The 12,239-nt window shown below is 35.4% G+C and overlaps 1 long non-coding RNA gene across 1 annotated transcript in view; it reads left to right on the top strand.

Moving 5' to 3' along the window:
• Positions 1 to 3,617, top strand: part of LOC116229436 (uncharacterized) — a 46,058-nt gene extending 42,441 nt beyond the window's left edge. The window contains exon 3 of the long non-coding RNA XR_004167022.2: positions 2,670 to 3,617. This is a non-coding gene — a long non-coding RNA (uncharacterized LOC116229436). The remainder of the gene's footprint in view (positions 1 to 2,669) is intronic.
• The last annotated feature ends 8,622 nt before the right edge of the window (positions 3,618 to 12,239 follow it).

Raw genomic sequence — 12,239 nt, 5'->3', positions numbered from 1 at the left:
GCTCTAAGAAAATCCCAAGGTCCAAACTAACTTGAGGCGCAAACTTTTTAATTAGAGAGACAAAGTGGTAACTGAAATGCTTAATTTAATTTAATTGCATTTATTCTTTAATTTTTACTCCTGTAAAAATATACCGAATAGGATCTATTCGCAAAATTCATTTAACTGACTTTGAAGGTGAAAGGATTAGGGCTTGCAGTTTATTTTCGGTATTCTTGGGAGGTAATTCTGTTCAGGTTTAGTTGCAGTGATGCTAACATCTGGGATTAGGTCCTCAGCTCAAATTAATGTAACATTGTTTATATCCTGCAAGGTTTTTACTTTCCTTGTTTTGAATTCTGCATAATGAAGTGTGGAGACATAATAACATAACTATTTAAGTAGAAATAAATATGTAAAGCAAAATACCCCCATAAAAGCAGACTGACAATGCAAGCACAGTTACACAATTGCAATTCCAAGGCTGAAATAGAGGAATTATTTTACTGCAGGTATTGGACTGATATTTTGCTGTAGTTGCATCTGATAGCTTCTTCACTTGAATTTCCAATAGTTTACACAGCTTGAAGAGTCCAGTCTTTACCTGTAGGGTTTTTTTTTTTTTTTTGCTCAAAGTGAAGGTACTGTTTACACACAAATTCTGATGCTTTGTGATCTCGTCTTCCACTGCAAATATATTGATCTAATAGATACCTCAGTTACATTCATTGCAGTGCTATTAGCCTTCTGGAATATGGAAGATTTCTTCTTTATATATACATACTTTAAATGTTGGTTGTAGATAATGAGACTAAAAGTAAGCATCATCTCTGTGATTATGTCCCAAAATGAGAAATAAGTGTATTCAGGTTCTTACATCCATTCTAGTGGCTGACAAACGCTATAGCCATTGGAAAGCTGCATAGATTAGGATTTGTTAATTGCTTATGTAGAGCATCTTGATTTTTCTGGACCAAAATTGACTGTTGCTCAATCTAAAGTCATTAGTGTCTGCACCATTTGCTATTTCATATTTTTACACTTCTGAGTAATATAGGTTTAATTTTTCTTTGGCCTATCTTGTGCAGGTGCATTTTTGCCTCTGGTAGAAGCTGTCTAGGGAGAATGTTAATGTCATGTGCGCCTGCTGTAGCAATGGAAGAATAGACTGAAGTGTCTGCAAGCATGTGCAGCCAGCAGGGCTGTGTTTGCTTTTACCCTGAAACATAGTTCCTGCGTGGTAGCCACCACATGCTGGACAGCTGAGGGGTCATGGGATGCTGGCACAGTTTAAGATCTCTGTTGAGTTATTCTGTAACTGCCCCAGACAGTTCTATTGCTTGTTTTGCATCGCTAGTGAGTGACAAGACTACAGAGTATGACTACTCTGTATATAAAATAGGGATTCAATCTTCTTAAAGGAGCTGAGGATTCAGATCATGTCGACTAATTCTTTCCTTATATGAGCCAAGAGTGCAGTGCAGTTCTTTGCTAGTGAGGAAAAAGTAAAGAGTAAAATTAAATATGTATTTTGAGCAGTTAATTCAAAACAGCAGGTTGTGATTTACCCTTACAGCTTCAGGATTCATATTTGAAGAATCTTTAGAAAGCAGATTTGATTTGCCTTTCTGCCTTTTTATACAGATTTTTTCCTTCTCTACTGAGCTCTGCTTAGTGCTCACTATGGAATCCAGTGTTACATTTAAAGTAGACTTTTTTTTTTTTTAAAATTTCCAGTTCCTTGTCAGTTACTGTTTATCTTTGATCTGTGTCATCACAGTTGTTGCTGGAGTAGCAGATTGCGATTTCTGCCATTAACAAAGGTACTATTGTTCCAGTTGCTAGAGCAGGAGGACTTGCACTGTGCATTATCTTCAGCTTCAGTGACAGGAATTCTGAAGTAATTATGTAGTCCAGCACTACAGAGATTTTCAGCTGCAGTTCAGATTGTAGCTTTAGTTCTTACCTTGATTTTTACCTACAAATGGTGCCTAAAATAAAAGATTCAGTTGCTGAAAGACTTCTGGAGAAGTTCTGTGTTCTTATATATACATAATAATTAACAATCAAACTGCCTTTTTTTCTTTTAATAGCAAGTCTCAAAACCACCTGCTATCAGACTTCTTTGTCATGTACTGAGCAGTAGATTTAAAGTTAGAGGCAGGAGGTGAGAGTTCAGAAGACAAACTAAAAAGCAAACAACAAAGAACCTCCTGTGGTGCCTCAACAGTTGTAGCTGACAGTTAGCGTTGATAAGTTGGCTTAAGGTGAGAGGTGGGGCAGAGCAGCTCTGCCTGTTTGCTTCTCAACAACCTTTTTGGTCCAGTAGATACCATTTGAATTTAATCTTGTCTTTGGGACAAGTCATAGTAACACACGCTTGAGAGTGATGCTGATATCCACGAAGCTGTTGAAGGCCTGAGGAGAAGCTGAACAATGGTAGGATTTTTTGTTACAGTGTTGTTCTTTTGAACCTGAAAGTGAGCAGGTCTGAAAATTTAATGGTGTTTGATCTTCTGCACTAAAAGAAAACATAATTCTCTTTGGCATTCTCCTATTATCATATAGCATTCTTATTAAATGGAAAGGTTGTGGCAGAACTACAAGGTTGGTGCAATTAAACTTTTAAATCTCAGGGGTTTTCACGATCAAGTGATTTTGTATCAAATATTGTTTGTTCGTCAACACAGATCATTGCTCTATATCTGCAAGCATCAGATGTGTTTGTAAGTGATGTGACTACCAGCAGCACCGGTTGAAATTTCTGAGTACCACGCTGTAAGACCAGGCGTCATGTGAGCGATAGAGCATCTGGGAACCCTGCGGACTGAGTGCCAGTGGTTTCTTTCAACCAGAGAACTGCAGTGTGCTTGCAGCACTGAGAAATTTATTCCCCTAGATCCTCATTAAGTATTACGGTAACTTCTACTTTGCCTTTTAAAACTAAAAATGGAGTGCAAATCATTCTTCTGATCACTATAGAAATAGGCAATTCCTATATTTGGATTGGCGTGAATTGAAAATCCAAGCTATTGGTCTAGCAGACTCAGAGTGAAGGACAGAAAATACAAATTAGAATTACTGTGTTTCTTTCACAGGGATTAGCCATTTGTAAGAGAAATTTCACGATCTACAGTAGATATGGAGTACAGATACAGAGTGTATCTGTTGAATTGTGGCAATGTTTAAGTGCAAACAAAATCTGTGATAGAAAAGAATAGTATACTTCCAAGTGTTCATGCTTTGCAAATGGGCTAAAACAATAAACAGAATGCTAAAGTAAGAATAATAACCCCTGAAAGCATACTGAGTTTGTAACTACCGACTGAAATGTGCTGACTGTATCTACTGGCCCAATTTTGTTCTTAATGTATTCCCTGTTGCTTTACTTGTTTTGTTCCATTGAAACATCTATGTCATGGAGAAAAGTTGAAAAATGTAATGTGAACTGTATGGTTCCAGCTGCTTGCTTATTTTCTAAAATGATTTTTTTTTTTTAAGTTGAAGTTGAATGCTTTTGTCTCTGCCTATCACTGGTTGATATTTTTATTCTAAGTGCAAAATAAACTCCTGTTTGTTTATTGTCATTCTAGAACCAAGTGCTCTTAATCAGATTCAGAGCTCTCTGTATGATGCAACTTTGATCTCTTCAAAGAAGTGTATTATTTGATGTGAATACGAATAGTAGAATTTCACATTTTGTCAAGTTGAACTGTTGCTGGGCTCAGGGTTATGAATCTCCTATTGATACGTGGAAGATGAAAGAAAGCCCATTTAGGGAACACGTGGCTTTGCAAACACATTAGGCTGTTAACAGTTATGAGAGGTAAATGAAGATTTGTCATCCTTTTATTTTTTTAAATCATCTTTTTATGCGGTATTCTCCTTTCTCAACTTACTAAATTTGGTGAGCCCTGTTTAGGAATAATGGTACCAGCTGCTGAAGTCCTTATGCCATGGAAATGTTTAATCATTGTATTTGTATCTTCAGCAGTCTTCCTTGAATATCAGTTACTTCTGTCAAGGCCTACAGCCCATATTGTTAACAGTTTCAAAGCATAAAGTCAAAAAATTCTGCAGAAGGACTAATAATGATCCGTAAGTGAAGTGTTATTCACTTAATGATAGTCACTCATGATTTGAATCCATGGGTGCTCTGAGAATCTGCAGACTTTGGAACTCCTTGCTGTAGGATGTTGTAGATGCTGCAGGATGTGTGGGTTCAGTGAGAGACTGGGCAGGTTAATGAAATGAGGGCAGTTAAGTGGGCCATTTCTGGCTTGGTATCTGCGAGTACAGGGGCTGAGAAGGATAAGTACTGTATTTCTTGCTTTGTCCTAAGATGTAGGCATCAAATTTTTGTTACTGTGGAAGAAAAAAGTGACTACAGCACTACAGACTACAGTGCTCAAATGAACTTGGATTTGGTGAAATAACAGAGAGCTGTGTTATTATTTTCATAGTGCCAGGCAGAAAAAAGATGTTTCCTTTACATATCATAATGATCCACTGCTAACCTATTTATATATTTATTTTTAAAACAGGAATCTTGGAATAAGTAAAACTTACTTTTTGTCTCCACCAGCTATCTCAGCAATTGCAGGAAAACATATTTTTGTAGTAATACATAAACATTACTTTAAAAACTACATTAGCTTTACAAGAGAAAATAACATTTGTAATTGTTATCTCTTACAAAGCACATGGGGAAACAGAAAATGCATCTTGCGGGATTATTTTCTTACATAATGTATAAATGTGAATTTCTTTATGATCTTTTAAACACGGAATGTTTCTGAAGTGTCAGAGGTGCTGCTTAGTGATAGCTTTTGTTGGCAAACAAATGCATTGTGATTATATTCAAGCCCAAGCAGTAACTAATAGCTTACAACATCTATGTGTACCATTACTTTTAGCTAACGATATAATGTCCAGATAAAGTGACTTCAAGAAAACTTTTAATGTCAACATCTGCTTTTCTAAATATTATGTGTTTAGTGACAGTAGCTCTGTTACTGGGTTTGCTGACAAGAAGAACAGGGCCCCATAAATAGGTTTGGTTGGATGTGGAAGAGTGGAATTTATTGGAATTCTTCCTTTTTAATTGTGATTTCTTAAAATGCTTCTATAGTGCTTTATTTAACAATAACAATATTACTTTCACTAATTTCTCCTGAAACTTTCTACATTTCAACCCTAAAGAAAATCCTGCTCTGTACACAGTTTTATATATCATGGTTTTTACATCTGCAACTTGAGACAGAGTTCTGAATATCTACTGAGACTTAAAAACAGTAACAACAAAACAAAGAAACAAGCAAAATGAACCATTTTATGTAAGTTAGGTCTTGCAATTGCTTCTCTCTCATTCTTCCAATTAAATTACTGGCCTTGCATAAAAGTATTGGTGCAACTTATTAATAAGTACTCCAAGAATGTAAGTGTATGTTCAGCAAGGAATATAAAAAAGCTTTTTTTTCATATTTTTATTGTTTAACAATATTTTTCCTTGACATAGATATTTTTTTCCATAGAAATTTATAAAAGATGAAAAGTGAAAAATGAGCAGTTCAATATAGCATGCAGGGTTTGTTACTCTGTGAATTTATGGGAGGCCTCGGTGTTTCCTGGGTATTTTATGTGTGCTTTCCCAAATTAGCTGAATCTTAAAACATGTAATGCATCCCATTTCCCAGTTTGGTGATGATTTCAATTAGTATTTCAAAATTTCTCTTCTGCTTGTTTGCTTAAAAGCACTGTATCTGTGTGCTCAAAGTGCAATGTGTTTCCATGTAGGATATTTTAGCCTGAAATTTCATTTAGCAATTAGCATTTTCTAATGTTATTTTCTAACTGCAGGAGCCAGGCAGTCAGCCTGTCTGACTTGCAGCGACAATTTTCAAGACTAATGAAGCCAATTATAATGTCAGTGTAAAACAAATTTAAAGTAAAAGTCTCTAGATCCTATATGAAAGCTAGTAAGCATTGATTACATTTTACCCTTTCTTTCTATTTTAGTTATCCATATGCATTCCTGTCTCTAAACTCCAATTTCTGTTCTGTTTTTCTGCTGCTATCCTACTGTGGAAACAGAACAAAGTTTGTTTAGGCCTTCCATTAATGAGGAGAGTCACCCCAAATGTATCTTCTGTCTAAATGAAGAGAATGTGTTGGGCTCAGAGATGTGTTGTGAAAAGGAATATTACAATTTAAAAAGAAAAAATATTAGTATGATCCAGCAGTAGGTGCAGGAACTGGCTTGCTGATCAAAATTAATCATGAGACAGAATAAGTTGGCAGATTTTGCTATGCAGTATGAAACACTGACATGTATTAAAACAGAGTGTTTCAGAATGAACAAATAACTGATTTATACCAGCTCAGTGAAAAAGGAGAACAAATCCATGGAGTACTCAAGGTGAGAGTTTTCAAGCGGGAATAGACTGTGATGTTACAAATCAGAGTGCAAATGCATATGTGTTACCATGAATGCTCCGTAAGTTTTATTCATTCACCAGGAACCTTCTGCTCTGGGATATTGAAGTGGAAGATGCAGTGGAAAATTAATGGATAGAAAAGTCAGTACATACACTCATAACAGTTCTGCTTGATTTTATTCTGTTAGGTCAGTATGGGATTTTAAGACAAAATCAATAGATTGAAGAAGCATCTGTGAAGCAAATATTTTTCAGAATCTTGTACTTTTCATTTTTTCAAAATGTTTTTTGTCATCAATTTTCATGTGCATTATCTGATACAGATTCATTTAGTCAAAATAAATATTTCAAAAAAAGCCTGTAAGGTTTTGTTGTGAGTTATCTGCAACAGGCATCTCAGCCCCATATGGAATGAAAAGGGCAGAAGTAAGAAAACACTAGAAAAGCAGGGCTTCACTATATGTAAATGTAACTTGGGAAGACAAATGGGTGAAGTCCTAAGCTACTTTGGTCACAAATCCAAAACATGGCACCATACTGATTTCTCTAAAGAAGATTAACTTTGTCCCGTCTAAATCCAGTACAGGCTGACACTAGCTGTGCAGTGCAAGAGATTGTGTCCTGATAACTCTCAGATTTCTACAATTTGTTTCAAAGAGTTTTAGAGTTTTAAAATAATAAAGCAATGGGAGTGGGAACTGGCTTGCTTAAGAAAATGAATCATGAGGCAGAATAAGTAGTTAGATCATCGAATTTCATACTGAATAGCAAAATTTATTTCATTTTCGAAGAGGCATTGCAACAGCAAGCATTTTAGAACTAACAAATAGCTCTGATTCATACCAGTTTTGTTTAAACGAATGTGGAAAGGTTGACAGTTATCATGATGGAATCACTTGCCATGATGTATATTTGACACACTGTAATGTTCTCTGTGTATGGAAGAGGAAAAGATGAAGTGCAATAATTTTTCCCTTATAGTAACTGCATAAAGTTATGACTTGTGGTTACTGACAATATTATATGCACAGAAGTTTAATGCTCCAAATCTTCAACTTCATTGGGTTTCTGTGTTGAATGTTAATACTTTTTTGTCATAATATTCCTGCCTTCTAGAATTTCTCAGATTTTCCAAGGCTTGCTAGAAATTAATATTGATGAATTTTGAAATACTTATCTGAAGAAAATCTGGGAGTAGAATTTACTGAAACATCAGTACTATTGTGCAAAAGGCATGTGGGCTATCAATGACAGTCTTCAATTAAGTTTTATTTTTCTATTGTTAGTGACAAAAGCAGATAAGACTGTTTAAGAATTATCTCAATTCTTTGTTATGATTCTTGAAACTGAATGTCAACCTAATGGTTTGGGAAAATTCTGACTCTAAATAAAGATTTAGTAGTGGTTGTGGTGACTGAAATGTTATTATAGTGAACTATTCAAATCTTTCCTCAGGTCTCTGTGTGCTGCTGCTTTGTAGGAAAGAATGGCCAGGAGCAGTTTTAGTGGAAACTCATCTTTCCTTCTTAACCACTTGACTTTTTTTTTTTTTTTAATTTGATCTTCTAACATCCTGTTGTGCTGTTGCTGTATTACGTCCACATCCACACCTGTACGTAAATGGACAGGATTTAGCCTTAGGGATAGGGAGGCTTTCAATAATGCAGATTATATCTGCATGTGCTTTCTCTACTTCTTTGGAGATACCTAGTTCTAGTATGGAAGATTTCAATGGCTCTAACCTGGAGAGAAGTACTTTCAAATACTGGTTCTTGATTCTTTAGCTAAAGTTGCTATCCCTTTGAGAGAAGTTGGAGCTCCAGTCTGTTTACTCACAAGCAGTTTCTTCTGTAAATAAAACCAATCTTTAGAGTTCATACTCCTGATAACAGAAAACTTGGTATTAAAAGAGAGAACACTTTTTAATGCTGAAGTGCAAATAGTGTGTAAAAGGCAGTAAAAAGGGAGCTGACAGCACTGTGCTGGGGATGCTTTAAAAAGGCAAATACTTATTTCTCAAATAACATTGAAATGACTGAAAAGAGAATGGGGCCACCTAGCAGGACAACATCTTTCCACCTGTGTCGAAAATGTAGAAGTGAAATAATCCAATTTCCAGTACTTGTTTTTGAGCTTTTTTTTTTTTTTTTTTTTTGTGTCTTTGCAGCCTCAGTGTATTATTAGGCTGTCATGTTTTTCACCTCAAGTGAATTTATCTGTAGAGAAAGTACTGTGTCACCATGAAATTTCTGAAGCTGCTTTGTAAAAGTATATTTCTTACAAAGGAGAAATTTTAGATAATTCACCTGGTCTGACTGGAGAGAAAAAAAAAAAAAAACATTTCTGAGACTGCTGGTATCTGTTGTGCTGCTGAATTGACTGCTGAAAGATTGAAAGTGATGCGTTTTAAAAACCAAAAATTCTTAACACAAAACCAATGTTTATTATTTATTTATTTATTTAACTGCAACATAAATCTTTGTTACTATTTGTGTTATTCTTCAAATGGCACTGTCTATTTCAGATTTAGAGTCAGATTTTATAAAGCAATAAAGTGAGAAAATTCATAACAGTGGGAAGTATCCATTTGTTACATCTGATTTTGGGGAAGTTATTTTTAAAAGATAGCTAATTGGAGTATATGAACTCTTAGAATTAGTTCTCTTCCTTTGACTGCTAGTCTTTTATACTGGAATTATCTGTGTTATTCCTAAACATGATATTTCCAACATTCTGTTTTCAGATTAGTTCTCTAAGATGAGAATGCTTGTTTAACTTGTGCGTGGGAGTGAAAGAAGAACTTCGAGTAACTTGAAGCTGTGAATTGATTTGTAGGCAGAGGAATAGAGATCTCTGGAGTTTGAGATTCCTTCAGATCTCATTAAAATAGTTTTTTTGGTAGAAGAAACTCAGAAAAATGAGGGTGAAGCCTAAGCTGGAACTTAAAGTTGGTTGGCTAGCTGACAGTTAATATGAGAAGGGGTTTACAACTAGGAAAATATTGGAGTAGCTTAAAATGAAGCTTGTGGTCAGCCATAATCAAATCTAGAGAGTAAGTTGCTTTACTGTGGGCATTATGGTCAGTAACATTGGTTGAACAGTCTGTGTTCTTTGGTTATGTATTTATAGTAAAACATACGTTTGAGAAGTTTTAGTTTTATATCTGTTCTAATAAAAAAGCATAAGCAAGCAAATTCATACTAATGTCACTGTGAGTAGCATTAGTAAATATGTGATGAGAGCAATGGGAACTCCAGTGACCGAGGTGCAAATCCAGTGTCTTGATGTGTTGTACAGGCTACACTGAAATCTTCACTGCTGTTTCCTCTGTGCATGCGTTGCTTGTACTTAAATTGTGGCTGTAGGCTAGGATGAAATAAAAAACAAACTCTATCATGTGAGAAGATAATCTTAATTAAAGACAGTTCTGGAATAAGAGTTAACATAAATGTAAGAGGCAAAGAGATCTAAAGAGTTCTAAAATGCAGCTTGATCAGCACTCTGCCTTGCATGGGCAGGCTTACAGAATATAAGCTGAAGCTCCCAGTTGTGCTTTGCATGCTGAGATATAAAGCATGGAGGGCTCAGGTAGTGCAGCTGTACACCCTGAGAAACCACCACCCACAATCCTGTGGTGAGGGGGTGACTTACAAAGAGGTTAGACTAATATCTTTTGTGTTTATAGTTCAAGATGTTAACAGAGGGATTCTGTGAATATTACTGGGTCTTTTTATTGTTCTGTGTGAAATGAGATTGCTAAAAAGGTATTAAGGGCATCCAAAAACTCTCCCTAGCAGTAATACGAGCTAATTAACAGTACCCTTCATTAGTGGACAGACAGGCTGTATGCAGTTCAGCACCAAAAGACTGTAGCCAAAGCTGTGGTGTTTTTGTTTCCCCTCTATAAATGCACTCTTGTCTGTTTCCTTACTCCATAACAACTGGTATGGAAACGCACATGCCTGAATGCTCCAGATCTTTTCCATGAGTTGTACCAATGAGCTTAAACAGATCCGATTGTTCTGCCTTACGTGGGAGGTCTAAAATAATTCTCCCTCTGGAGCTCATAATCAAATAATTTAAAAGAAATGAATAAAATGTTCTTCCTATTTCTGCTTTACAACAAATTCATTTAAAATATCCATTCTTGCTGTGCAGATGAAAACAATGCACTCATAATTTAGGTAAGAAAAATAAGTACACTGGATTTCACTACGAGTCTCTAGAGTAACTTAAACTTGCCATTTGCAGTAAAGCTATATTTTTTTAATAGTTTTTGTTTTGGTTGGAAACCTGCAATGCTCTCCAGTGCATCTGAGGCTGCATTCTAGAACAAGGCAAAATACAGTTATAATGATAATTAATTTAAAGTGGTTTTTGCATCCTTTGTATTTGGAATGTTGAAGTGCCATTAGAATCTGTAAAAGTATTCTTTGTGATGTTGACAGTATCTCACTTGACAGAACAATCTGATCAAAACTGTCATTGTAACTGCCAAGCTCTTGTACCTTACTAATTTAAAATATGTTTTGGGGAGCAGGGATGTCAATTACTTTTGAGAATGGCACCAAATATACACTGGAATTCACAACCATACTAAATACATGGTTTATAAGCAGTGTTCTGAAACATAAATACAGGCACCAAAATTAAAGGGAGAGAAGAGAAAGATCATTAAGGTTATTCATTAAGTCATCTAGCACTTCTTTAAATTCTTCAATATTATATCCATTACAATTAAGTTGAACTTCAAAGAAGTTTTAAATAATTTGGCTGTGGGTCATTAAGCTAACAATGTCACTGTGTTCTTGCTGTCTCATTTACCTTAATTAGAGTGCACTTCTACAAATGATGGTAACACTGTGTAACAAGCTGGATTTGATAGCCACTTCCAAATGCTGACTTTAAGCTGTTTTTATTTTACTGGTTGTATCCTTACTGAAAAATAGCCTGTATCAGGTTATTCTTATAACTAAGTCTAACTAATATATAACTAATTGGTTTGAGATTTCATTAATGAGAGCAATATACTACAGAAGTGTTTATATATGAAAGAAATGCGTGTGTTGGGTTACCTAAGTGTGTAGATGAAGAGTGTGTAGATGAACCTGGCATTGTAGTGAATGTCTGATCTTTTTCCCTTCAGAGAAATTCTGCATTCTTCTACATGGAAAAGTTTGTCAGAAAAAATCTATCATGAGTAGCAACCATTCGAAAAATGAAATTACTTTGCTCTCACCCTTGTGATTAGGGTGGATGTAAGAATGACATTAGTTATGTTCAGGCAAAGTGAAGATTTTTTTCTTCAGTCTCTTGCAGAAGGCTGGGATGATGCAAAATGTATTCTGAAGTATCAAAGTTCTTGTGGGTTCCTATATTTATTAAATATAGAGCTGTGGCTGGTACAACTTGCAGAGAAATATTACATCTTTTCCTAAAAGAGTTCTTTTGTTTCTCTGGGGGCTCTTAGCAGACAGATGTTATTCTGATCGGAGATAGTTCTTCCTGAAAGCTTATCTAAATGAAATAATTCAATGCACTGATGCTAGTTATGTATGAAAGAAACAAGAATTACAGGCTCTTTGATTTCTTATGTTTTGAATGCGTAGGCTGGTGCCCAGTGATGCAGTTACTTTGATCTTTCTACAAACATATGGTTTACATCAGTCACCTCCATTGTTACAGTTCCTGGTGGGAAGACATATTCAAAGATCTTGAGTTTTAATTTTCCCTAATGGTGAGAAGTCTGGAGGTTGGAAGGAAGAATTGGGTTCACTGCATCTTAGTTTACTTTTAGGACTGTGACATACATACATTTGCAGT

The sequence above is a fragment of the Phasianus colchicus genome, chromosome 14 (assembly GCF_987193195.1).
Source record: "Phasianus colchicus chromosome 14, bPhaCol1.hap1.1, whole genome shotgun sequence".
Lineage (NCBI taxonomy): Eukaryota > Metazoa > Chordata > Aves > Galliformes > Phasianidae > Phasianus > Phasianus colchicus.
This window is presented reverse-complemented; position numbering and strand designations above follow the sequence as displayed.